This window comes from Dermacentor albipictus, chromosome 7 (assembly GCF_038994185.2).
Source record: "Dermacentor albipictus isolate Rhodes 1998 colony chromosome 7, USDA_Dalb.pri_finalv2, whole genome shotgun sequence".
NCBI lineage: Eukaryota > Metazoa > Arthropoda > Arachnida > Ixodida > Ixodidae > Dermacentor > Dermacentor albipictus.
This window is the reverse complement of record NC_091827.1, coordinates 89,125,023-89,137,215: the sequence shown is the minus strand read 5'-3', so window position 1 is coordinate 89,137,215 and position 12,193 is coordinate 89,125,023. Positions and strand designations below refer to the sequence as shown.

The following is a 12,193-nucleotide window of genomic DNA, read 5'->3' as shown; positions in this document are numbered from 1 at the left end:
GCTGTTGTCATAGGGGACCGCGTCTCGGGGGAGGGGGGGGGGGGGCTTCTGTATCTCTCAGCATATCTATACAACCTCATTATGACACTCGAGGACAGGTTCACTCGTGCATTTAGCACTACGCGACTGCACGCAAAAGTCAAGAATTTCTTGCTTCTAGCAGCCAATGCACATGCCACAGATTGGCTGCAGGAGGCATTCCGCTGATCTAACAGGATCGGTGTCTAGATTTTATTGCATAACACGTATTCACTTTTTCCTCAAAAGCTTAAATCAGTGTGTCATCCACAACAAATCCAAAAAGGTGAAGCCCTGCGTTTTGTAAAAATGGGATGTTATGCAATAACTGTGTTATTTCCAATAAACATGTATTAAAGGGAAGCTGAAGCGGTTTTCAGTTTCCATGAATTGCTGGGATTGGGAAGAACAGACCTAATAATTTACGGTTCCGAAATTTTTTTCTTCGTTTTGTTAATATAAGGGGCGGAAATCGCTTTCTAAATCACCCCCGCGGACACGCCCCCATCGCTTCCCGGAGCGCCGGGTGAGGAGGTTACCAGAGGAGAGAACCGGCGAGAGTGACGTCACTGGCGGGGACCGAGCGGCCGGACCGGCGTGTGGCATGCGCTGGCATGCCTCTTTCCGTCCTGCGCTTTACTGAACGACGCTACGAGAGATTTGCCGCCGCCGCCGCTCACGTTTGTTTTGCGATTTTCGTAAACTGTTCTTTCCTTCTGTGCTGCGGGAGTGCCTACAGCCAAGGGCGCCCAACATGCCCTCGTTCTGTGCAGCATTCGGCTGCGCGAACACACGCGGGCGAGACGATGTGGTGTTTCACAGGTTCCCGAAGCACAAGAAGCTTGCAGCGCAGTGCGGTGAGGAGAGATAAGTTCGTGCCGACGAAATCAACTGTGCTGTGCTCGGACCATTTCCGCGATAGCCAGATAGCCTTACGACAAATGCGGAAACGCGTTGTTGGTAGCGTTGCTCTACTCCGTTTCATACATCAGGTGCAACGCTGTGGAGGCTTGAGATACTTCTTTCAGTGGCTGCGTTCGCACTTAGAAAAAGTTCGGTGTTTCTTGACCCGATTTTTGAGAAAACTTTTCATATATAAGCTCAGTTCTGAATGAAAAAAAAGAATTTACCCATAGAAACAATCCGTGTACTTATACGGCTGCTAACATGTTCTTTTAAATCAATTTTCTTTTCGGCATTCTTTAATTGCAGCCCGTGGCGGCAGCTTCACGTGCATGCTCGCGCGAGCAAATGCCGCTGGCACGCTGTGAACCATAGACGGAAACGCGCGCAGTAATGAATTTTGGTAACCGGACTTCGTGCGTAGCTTCCACAGCGTTGCACCTGAGGTATAAATTGGAGTATAGGCTTGCCTAGTGACATTCGACGTACGGTTGCAGTTATCATGTTTACCACACGGCGGTGCTAAAACTGCCTAATATCTTTATGTCAACACTAGCATGGAGCGCGCATACCGATTCTTGATCGAGCCACAATCGCAAAGTCGTCGAACCATATTCTGAATATTGCACATATAATCCCCCTGACCATCTCGATCTGGATGTGTATGATAAGCAACTTCCATGACTGTACCTCGCAGCACTGCATGTGCGCGCTTTGAAACGCGGCACTTATGTTCGCGATCGTGTATCAACGCTCAGAAAACCACGGGACTTCAGACAAGCAGCGGCAAGGTGCTTGACATCGCGGAATTGTACCCGTGTTTACAATCTAATGAGAAGTTAGTGCTTCGGCATTCTTCCAGCAGCAAGTTCCCAGTGACACTTTAGCGAATTTTTTCTCCCGTCATTGGAACGTGCAGCTACAGAAAAGAAAAGCATACGTAACAGCTAAGATTTCCAGCGCGCGAGAAGGTGTACACATCGCTCTCGCTTTTGGCACACTCAACATCGTCGTTGCCGCCATCGTTTTCCGTATCGGCTGTCGGTTCGAACATGTACGGCGAAAATACAAGCTGTCCGAGACAGCGAGAACGTTCCATAATGCTTACAACTCGGCTATGTAGCCAGAACAGAACAGCGTGCTACGCTCTCAAACGGCGGCGCCGACCGGCGACTGCCGCCACTGACGTCACAGCGGCTCCGACCAATCACGGGCAACAGCGGCGTTCGCGCGATACCCTAAGGCGCTGGTGCGCGTTTTCATGAAAAAACAGCCGCTTGCGCTTGTTTCCGCCCTTTTTGAACGAGATATTCGTGTTCAGGGGACTCAAAACTGTAGAATGCCGCAGAGAACTCATTTTTTTCGAAAAGTGTTTCAGCTTCCCTTTAAGTCGCAAGCGCTTTTGCACTTTCTAGAATTTCTTCACCACAATGCTGATATATTGCATGAACTTCCTCCATTTAAAGTAATGTTGCAATCTCAAATATGTGACTTATGTGCGGGCGACACATTCAAGGTTATTCCAATGCGCTGGCGTTGCGCGGCAATTCCTATGAACTATATTTTCGCTAAGGCATAAGCGCGCTAATCTCCGCAAGGGGCGTCTTGCGCTGGAGTTTGAGGTATAGTAGCGGCGCCTGGTGGCGGCGCGGGAAACGACATCTGGGTAGTACCATCTTGGTTCGTATTGAGCCCTGGCTGTGGCGAAGCACGTTTCTAGGCCGAGTTTTGCGTCGATTCTTTTTCTGCCCTGTTGCGAGTGCGAAAAGGCTCGTCACTTCTCACAGACCACGCCGACCACGCTGCGAGCTCATCTCAGCCCATAGTTTAACGAAAACGGACTCTCCGTGAGACGTAATGCTGGAACAGAAGGAATCGGCGACGCCGATCCGGAGAGACCTAGCTCAGCCTCGAAAAAGCGTCACCGTCGTTACTTCTGCATCGTCGGCTGCCATGAACAAGAAGGCATGAATCCCACCATCAGATTCTACCGTTTTCCTTCAAGGCCTCGCGAAGCGGAGCGTCGGGCGCGATAGATAAGCGAAACTTCGCGCCATGCTGACTGCTTCGCCTGTCTTGAAACTTAATGCTTATCTGCGTTCTAAAATTCGGTCTTTTGCACCTACAGTCCCGACGGCAGACCGACATAGCAGCAGTCATGGCTGGTGATTCACGATTCGAGACCCGGCCACAGCGACAATTAACAATTCGACCCGTGCGAAGTGGTGCGTGCAAATGAGCACAAAAATCGTCGGGCTGATTCGGTGACAATTCACTACCACGAGCAGCACAGGTTAGAGAGTTAAATGTGCTTATCCTTGACCTCAAGCCAGCACGTTAAGGCAACGCAGCAAGGTAGTAGTGATTGCAGCACATCAATCTTCGAGCGCTGTCATTAAAAGCTACATCAAGCGAGCAGTGCACGAGCTCGCGCGATTCGCACGTACGTTACTGCGAGCTCATAGCATTGCATCAGTCATTTATCAATTGCTAAAGGGACAGCTGGCCGCTACTACAGTGCAGCAGGCATGCAGTCAGCCAAGATTGAAGGAGGCCTGCCGTTTCGCGGCATGTCGAAAGACCGCTGCCGTCGCGGCGCGTACGATCGAGCGCTCGAGCAGTTTGTACATCGCGGCATGAAAGACCGCTGCCGTCGCCGCGCGTACCGTCGTGCGCTCGAGCAGTTCCGTACACATGATGCCGGCTTATCGCTGCTGTGAATTCATTTATAGCAAGCATTTCCTCGCGTTTGTGCGCCTGAATCTAGCAGCGTGCTAAACTTGCGTAACTGAAGTTCAACTTCGTACGCGACTCGCTTCACTTGCGATTGACACCGCGCTAAAACTTCGCCGCTTATTTCTTGAACGGCGTACACGTATTCAGCGTTGCATAAGTTATTGCCTTTACGCAGCGTGCCACCCTTGAAAAAAATCTTCGGCACCCGATATTCGCTGCAAGCCGCGGTACAACAAAACCGAAAGTGGCGGGTCCATATTGTAAACGTGCTTTCCGATGCAGACGACCGAGCGTGGTACTACCCAGTTGAGGACAGAGGGCGCTTTTTAGCATCATTTTCGCAGCGCCCCCTGGGCAATGCAAGAGCCTCAGAGGTGGTCGCAAAAACCGTTGCTGTGTCGGCTGCGTAGTCGGTGCTCGCTGTTTCCATGTGGAATGAGAGCAGCGAAACAACATTAAATTCTCTCAGCATCTACAACGTAGAGAAAAACGTCTGGTCATATTTTAACGCATTCAAACGCAAAAACTAAGCGCTACCAAATCATTTTCCCGTCCGGAAATATGCAGACGCCCCGAGAAACTACGGCGCCCTAAACGGCGCCCCGGCCGGCAGCGCCGTCACGTGGCAGGAACGCGTTTCGGGGCCAGCTTCCGGAGGTCGGTCTTCACACCTCCCCATTCTAGCCACCCTAGCACGGAGGAAGCGATTCGCCTAGCACCCTAGCGATTCGCCTATTTGTGGTTGTCAAAGGTCGACCATCATGGCGTCACGTACTTTTGGGAACGACGGGTTGCGCAAAAAGGGATTACCGTAGTCGTATGTGAAAATGTATATGCAAATAAAAATGGCTATATTGGCTACAACTTTGTTTTGCTCTTTTTTGTGCTTGGCTACATTTGGGCTTCCATTTCTCTACCTTTGGGCTACGCCGCCTTGTCCGAGCTGGCAACACTGGACTGTTTTGCGGTGTGGGGCCATCGAGCATGCCGCAACGCGATTGAATTCGTTGTGGCGGCCCAACGTGACAAAAATGTCAGAGCGCGCGGTAGGTTTTGGTCACGGTGTTTTGGACATACCTGTGTAGAGTCGTCTGGGGAGCCGCGCGTTGCACCAGTCGTTGCCATATTCTAGGGACCATAGTTCAGGTCCGTTCGTCTCCGTATCTGCTTTGTCAACGGCGCCAGGTGCAAGTGTCGACCCTACCGGTACGTAGTGAGCTTTCTTCAATTTTTTTGTTGCGCAGTTTTATAATCTTACTGGATATTTTCTGCATGCATGTTCGCGTGTAATACGCACGTGCCCTTGCGAGGAATGGTTCAAGGAGCTTCTACTGGCATTCCGATCTCACATTTTTGAAATATGGATTCGCCTCGCTGCAGTGGTCGCAACGTGTGACACCGCGCACGTGTCTTGCTAACGTGATTACATTAAAAGCCGACAAGACGAAGTTGGAAGTGTGAAATATCTCGCAAAAACAAAATGCGCGGGAACTTGTGTAATGTATCTTTTTGTGCTGACCGACTTTGTACGTTAATACGCACGACGCGACGGTAGTTCTGAACTTAGCGTCACACATTACTTCCCCCCTTCTTCTTTGGCTTCTGGATTGGATTGGCGCGGCTCGCTACGTGCTTGCGCGCGCTTTTCCGAGCGCAGATTGGTGTGCGCCTGGTTTCTGCACTAGGCTGTTATGCGATCGCTTTTTCGAGCGCAGATTGATGTGAGCCTGGTTTCTGCACTAGGCTTTTGCACAATCGCCTGCTTTTTGCACTGGGCTTTCAAAAGGCGAAGTGAGCGTCGCTTACTGCGGAAGTGCAGCGCCGCGGGCCTACCGTGTATGGAAGCGCGCAGCAATGCCGGGAAACATTCATACAAAAGCAAAGGGTCAGAAAAGTGCGCTTTATTTTCCATTACTATGTCACACTGGGTAGCGCCGTGCGATCGCTTCTAATAAACGCAGAAACGAGTCCTTGCAGCGCATGTGCCCATTAATCGATGCCCACCATAGCCATATCAGGTGCGACTCGAGAAGCTGTAGAGTCACCCTGTAGCCGGCGGAGTCGAGGTAGCGCTTCACCTTCTGCCAGTAGCTTTCGATTTTCTGGGTGTGAGCGCCCGTGATTGGGTCTACAAAGTTCATGCTGTGGTTAACAGCCTCCCATTGCAAATTCAGTCTTGCTCCGTTAGCCCCCACCAAGTTCGGGATGCAGTTGTATGGGGCCCATTCATCACTGTGGATGGTGGTTCCCGGTTCAACGTTGGCTGCAATAATGGGGCCTAGCGTCGCCGCGTCTCGTCGGTCGACCTTGAATAGTCTGAGCTCCCCGGTGGTCACGCAGATCATGCCGAATACCCATGGTCCACGATCTGCAGTGCCGCCGTAATTTTGGCGGCTCGGCGGAACGTTGTCGCCCGTCATCAGGCGGCCTCGATTGTATTTTCGCTTGCCGCGAAGGAGGCATTCATCAATTTGCACAATCCTCCCGGGGCCACCGAGTGGGGGTCGCGCCAGCAGCTCGTCCCGCACGACCTCACGAGCGTAGTTCCTCCAGTCGGCGATGACATGGTCCGACAGATTAAGCAAGTCGCCGGTCATCTCCTTCACGAGCCACGTGCTTTGCTCACGCAGTACGTGAGCCAAATCACTTGCCGCCTGCAGTAAGCGACGCTCACTTCACCTTTTGAAAGCCCAGTGCAAAAAGCAGGCGATTGTGCAAAAGCCTAGTGCAGAAACCAGGCTCACATCAATCTGCGCTCGAAAAAGCGATCGCATAACAGCCTAGTGCAGAAACCAGGCGCACACCAATCTGCGCTCGGAAAAGCGCGCGCAAGCACGTAGCGAGCCGCGCCAATCCAATCCAGAAGCCAAAAAAGAGGGGGGAAGTAATGTGTGACACTAAGTTCAGAACTACCCGACGCGACTGCCCCGCCACTAAGCTTTTGCAGATAACTTTGAAAGTACCCCCTTTCGTTAATCAAAGTGTGTAGTTCTAAATGAAGTCGACCTAATCTTTAATTTACAGCGAAGGCTATAGTGGGGTACAACTAAGAAAAAAAAAACACAGCAGTTGGAAACGAAGGCACACAGACCGCGCAGGCATGGAGGAAGGAAAAGCCAGGCGATGGGTGCACGCACTCAGGTACGCTTGAGGCGGGCTCAAGATACGCTTGATGCGGGCTTCAGATGGCAGCTGCATATTATAATTTGGGTCTTACGAGGGCTTCATACGCGAGCAATTTAACATGTCGTAGGGCAAGGCGAAGGTGGCGCTTTAGAAAACCTAGTGTTTTGTTCGATGCTGAAGGAATTACTAATATGGGGGCGCCATAATAAAAGTAGAGAGGGTGACTCCTAGATATTTATATGATTGTTCTATTTCAATCGATGTGTTGGAAATTGAATAATCAAAGCGATAGGGATTGTGACGGCGAGAGTAAAACATGAGTTTACATTTGGTAGTATTGAGGGACATTAAGTTGTGCCGTATTGCCACAGAGTGGCTCACAATCTAAAGAATGTCGCCACTAGATACCAATTTCTGGTAGTGTTTTCCGCTCCTCAGAAACTGTCAATGTTGTGCAGCCGTATTTCTAAAACAAATAAAAAACCTGATTGTGAAAAGAACCACGTGAAGTTTGTAGATTGCAGCGTCGGTGTGGTTTATAAGATTCCCTTGTCATGTGGCAAAGTGTATGTAGGGCAGTCAGGCCGCTGTGTTAACGAGCGCCTTAGAGAACATGAGTGATCCATACCAACTGGCACAGGTTCCCATTTAGCGCAGCATTGTAAAACATGCAAGTGCAAACCCATGTTTCGTGATACCACGATTTTGAAAAAGAGCCGTGACACCACCACCCGAGAGTTATCGGAAGCATTTGTCATTCAGTCATTGGGGTCACAGTGCATTAGTGTGCCTTCCTTAACCTTGTACAGCGCTGAATTTGGTTTTTTGGATTCTGTCGCATGAGTGCGCTCTTGGGATCGGACGTTGGTGGCTCCACCACATGGGGCTCACTGCGCATGTTCCTCTGGTTTGAGCGGTCTATAAAGGAGTGACGCAATAAAATGTCAGTTGAGAGTAGCGCCTTGTCCTGTCGTCTTTCTTGTCTCTGTTGTTTTGCGCTAAACGAAGTATTCATGGATTCGCACCAACTAGCCCGCCAACGCATTGTGCTGAACTATACTCCTGAGTCCTCTGGGTACTGTACCGGTCAGTAAATGCTCCTGACACTGCCCAGGCGGCGCGTCCGAGCAGCGATCGTCAGCGCCTCTTGCGGCACCTTCCGTCAAAACTGACACTGACGGACCACGCTACTCACGCTGCCCACGCGGATTTGCCAACGTGATCGCATGTTCATGCTTGTTTTGAAACAAACAAATGGTGCAAGTTTTGCTATGTGGCTTCAGACCAATCTCAAAATTGCACGGTTGGATACGCCCTGCCATTCGTCGTAAAGGGGAAAAGCTCTACGCTGCCGGGCACGTTCACAGCGCGAAAGAAGTCGCCGGTGAGACTGTGCTGGCGAAGTGTCACAACCATCAAGGCAAACACAACTGTAGGGTATCTCTAGCCTGAGTACACTCAACTATCATATTATGCTTTGATCAAGCAGCTCAATTGAGTGTGCAGGCATGGCTGAGCATATTAAGCATTAGGCGTAGGTGTTCTTATCCAACCATTTGAGTTACCACAGACAAAATGTGTCCTTCCATGCTGCTGCTTTGACACGCTTGCAAAGCCTCATTTGCCATGGAGGATGGGCGCCATATCTTTTAGAATTATTAAAAGGCTCTTTTTAACAACTTGCACAAAAATGTTATTAGACTGCTATGTTCTGCCAAGCAACTGCAGTACTTTGTTTACACTCTAAACAAAATTACACCCTTTGGGTTGTATCTTGCCATACAACAATAAACGTCATCTGTCTTGTCCGCATTTCCTTTCTTTAACGCTGCGAGCCCGGTACTTCCTAGTAACAAACGGCATGCGCGTTATCAGCAGGACTTCTCATTCCCGATAAGAAAGTAGCGGGCGAGGCGTTTTCAAGAAAGAAAACCCAAACAAGGCAGATGACGATTATCGTTGTGTGGCAGATATACACCCCAAAGGGGGGGGGTACCTTTGTCTTAAGAGTACACAACTACCGAGGCACCGGCACGACCTTGAGCCGCTCCGGCCGCCAAGACTCTGGTGACGGCAACTTGTACCCAAGCAGAGCCACACAGCGTGAAGTGCTCAGCGACTCACGCAAGCCAGAACATCTGCAACCACCACGCAGTACGCTTCGTACAGCAAAATAAATAGCTCTAAAAGATATGGACATTTTGCAAAAATATGTGAGTCTGCTGCCCGGCAAGACTCTTTCTCGACCAAAAACTTCCAATCTACTAACTACAATAATTTCTAGTGGGATCCTCCAGGAAGGAAGCGCAAGCACAAAACCATGGCCGGCCAGGGAATCTGTACAGTTGGAGAGCAGGCAGCCCTGCACGGCCGTCACAGCCTTTGACGCAGCAGTACCGCCATCCCCACGCTATTTTTTCCCGGGCTGTTTTCGATGTCTTGCACATTTGCCGTCGTAAAACAGTGGTATGAGAACATTTGCCCGCAGGATGGTGGCGCACAAAGTTCAGAAGTTTCGAATCACACGCAGTAATAACAACAATACGTGCGCCAGCTGAATTCTACGCCGTCGACTGAAGTTGTATCAGTACCAGAGTTGCGCTTTCAACGCTACAGGTGGCGCGGCCGTCGCCGGGAAACTCCACTGTCAGGAGCCTATAGAATTCTTCTGCTGCTTTTATTATACCTTCGAGATTGCTGATGGTATTATCCTGCTTATCTTTCAGTGCATACATCTTGGTTTGTCCTATGCCAAGTTTCCTTCTCACTGATTTCAGGCTGTGTCAATTGTTTACAGCTTCTTCAGTCTTTCTCACAATATAATTTCGAAGATCACTTATTGTTGCATTGTTGATCAGTTTTGACAGTTCCGTGAATTCTATCTTATCTCTTGACTTCGACACTTTCATTCTTTGTCGTTTCTTTATTAGGTCCTTTTTTTACTTGGGAGAGCTTGCCTACTGGTTGCCATGGTGCCTTGCCTCCCACTTCAATTGCTGCCTCTGAAGCCAGCCTCGTTACGGTTTCATTCATTACCTCTATGTCGTCATCATCAACTCTCGGTTCTAAGGCCGCATATTTGTTTGCTTTTAGCCTTACTGCCTCTAAGTTGACCTGTTTTTTCTTGACTTATTTTACTCTTTATCTGTTCAAATTGAGGTGAATCCTAGCACTCACTAACCTATGATCACTGCACTTTACCCTCTGTGCTGGGATCAGCAGAAAGTATGAAATCAATTTCATTTCTCGTTTCACTATTAGGGCTTTTCCAGGTCCACTTTCTGTTGCTACGTTTCCTGAAAAAGGTGTTCATTATTCTCGGCTTATTCCTTTTTGTGAATTTCACCAGCATCTCGCCTCTAGCGTTTCTAGAATCGACACTGTAGTTGCGAATTTTTTGTTCACCCACCTGCTTTTTCCCCACTTTTGCATTTAAGTCGCCCTTTACTAGTGCATACTGAGTTTGCACTTTTCTCATCCCTAATTCAACATCTTCATAAAACTGATCTACTTCCTCATCGTTGTGACCACATGTCGGAACATAGGCTTGTGCTGCCTTTAATCTATACCTCTTGTTAAGTGCGATTACAACTGCTGCTACCCTCTCGTTAATGCTGTAGAATTCATCAATGTTGCCTATGATTTCCTTGTGGATTAGGAATCCTACCCCGTATTGCTTATCAGAGAGACCTCTATAGCAGAGGACATGGCCGTTATTTAGCAATGTGTAAGCCTCACCAGTGCTTCCAATCTAACTAAGGCCAATAATACCCATACAATGTCTGATAGTTCCTCAAAAAGTCCTGCTAAGCTAGCCTCACTCGAGAGGGTTCAGGTGTTAAATGTTGCAAGGGTTAGTTTCTATTAGCGGCCTGTCCGGACCGAGAGTTTCTTAGCACCCTCTGCTGCATTACAGGCCTGACTGCCGCCTTGATCAGATGCTCCACACCTGCTGGGAACTGAGGGCTGCACCAGGGAGGCCAATTCCTGTTCTGTTGAGGGAGTGTCTGTTCGAGGTAAGTGAGCCTTCCTACTTTGGTTGTGCCTGGATTAGTATTGGCCTCGAGCTCCACCACTGGAAAAGCTGGCGCCACCGTCGGCGTGATGTGCTAGGAGGGATCACGTGGACATAGCGGCCGCGTCGGCTGCTTCGGGAGCGCCGAAGCGAGCTGAAAATGAGTTTAAATTCCCTCGTACGCTGCGGTCTTCATTTAGTGGCGAAATTTTCCCCCTTCGAGTGTCTCCTTTACAACACTTGAAAGCACTACAATAGGTAGTGGCTGCCTTTAAGGGGGGAGGAGGGGATCGGAACTAACTTTCTTGTTTCTTGACAGAAAGGGCTGAAATTTGGCACACACACTGCATATTGCTAGAAAGAGACAAATCTAAAATTTCATAAAGATATCTTCATTAGATTTTGTTTTATAAGAATTTATAAGTTCCTTGCTCGTGGAAAGCCTGGCACAGTAACGAAACATGATAGGGAGCTGGGAATACTTTGCATGTTTGCGCAAATGTCTAATCTACATCAAGACAGTGTTCGATTTTTTTTTTTGGTGCACTAATAATTTTTTGTTCAACATAACACGCACCTGACTGTGCTTCACTGCATGGAGCCATGTAGTTATTGTGAATATAATTAAATAACGGAAAGATAAAGAAACATTCTAAGACTGTCTTTAAATACAGCACAGCTTATGGATCACAGCAAAACAAACTGGACCAAAATCGGTCCAGCCATTGTTGTGCTATGCTTTCCACGAGCGAGGTCATTGTAAAAAAAAACGCAACAGAGAAAACTGGCTGCAAAGTTTTGAAAGCACTGCAAATTTATTAAAAAGCACCAGGGCTGTAATATTTTGATTCATTGCTGCCAGGCATCTTCCTGCACCTTTGCTTCTTTGTTTGGTGGGCTTTGGATGCCTTCTTCAGGCGTTCCTTATCCTTTTCTTGAGCCCTCTGGACGGCAAGGGCACCAGGATGTACACCCAAGGTAGCACACATTTCTGAGTAAGCTCTTTGGCTCCCTGAATTATATTTCAAAATTGCCTCGTTTACTGCTGTCTCTACCGCAAAACGTGAGGCATGCTCATCCTTTGACAATGTTGACCAAATAACTGAGTGCAAGCTTTCAGCTGCATTCTGGGTCCTTCCACCCTTGCAGCGCTCCAGCAAGTGGACGTCTGAACGACGTTGATACAAAGGCAGCATGGCTTGGGAAACTCTGCTCATAAGCTTGTATTTGTGAGCAGGCTGTGGTTCTTTTTTCGCTTCTGCTGCTTTCTGCTCACACCAGCTGAGAGGGCCAGGGGGGCAAAGCTCATGGTGGGGGTCACTGTCAGTAGATGACACGTGATAATATGTGGCCATGACAGCTTTCTGCATTGCAGCAACATCATTAGTGTTCTTG

General features: G+C 49.0%; 1 long non-coding RNA gene across 5 annotated transcripts in view; it reads left to right on the top strand.

Moving 5' to 3' along the window:
* The first annotated feature begins 4,632 nt into the window (after positions 1–4,632).
* LOC135916761 (uncharacterized) overlaps positions 4,633–12,193 on the top strand; it is a 200,980-nt gene continuing 193,419 nt past the window's right edge. For all 5 annotated transcript variants that reach the window (XR_011507469.1, XR_011507468.1, XR_011507470.1 and 2 more), the window contains exons 1-2: positions 4,633–4,863; positions 10,700–10,799. This is a non-coding gene — a long non-coding RNA (uncharacterized lncRNA). The remainder of the gene's footprint in view (positions 4,864–10,699; positions 10,800–12,193) is intronic.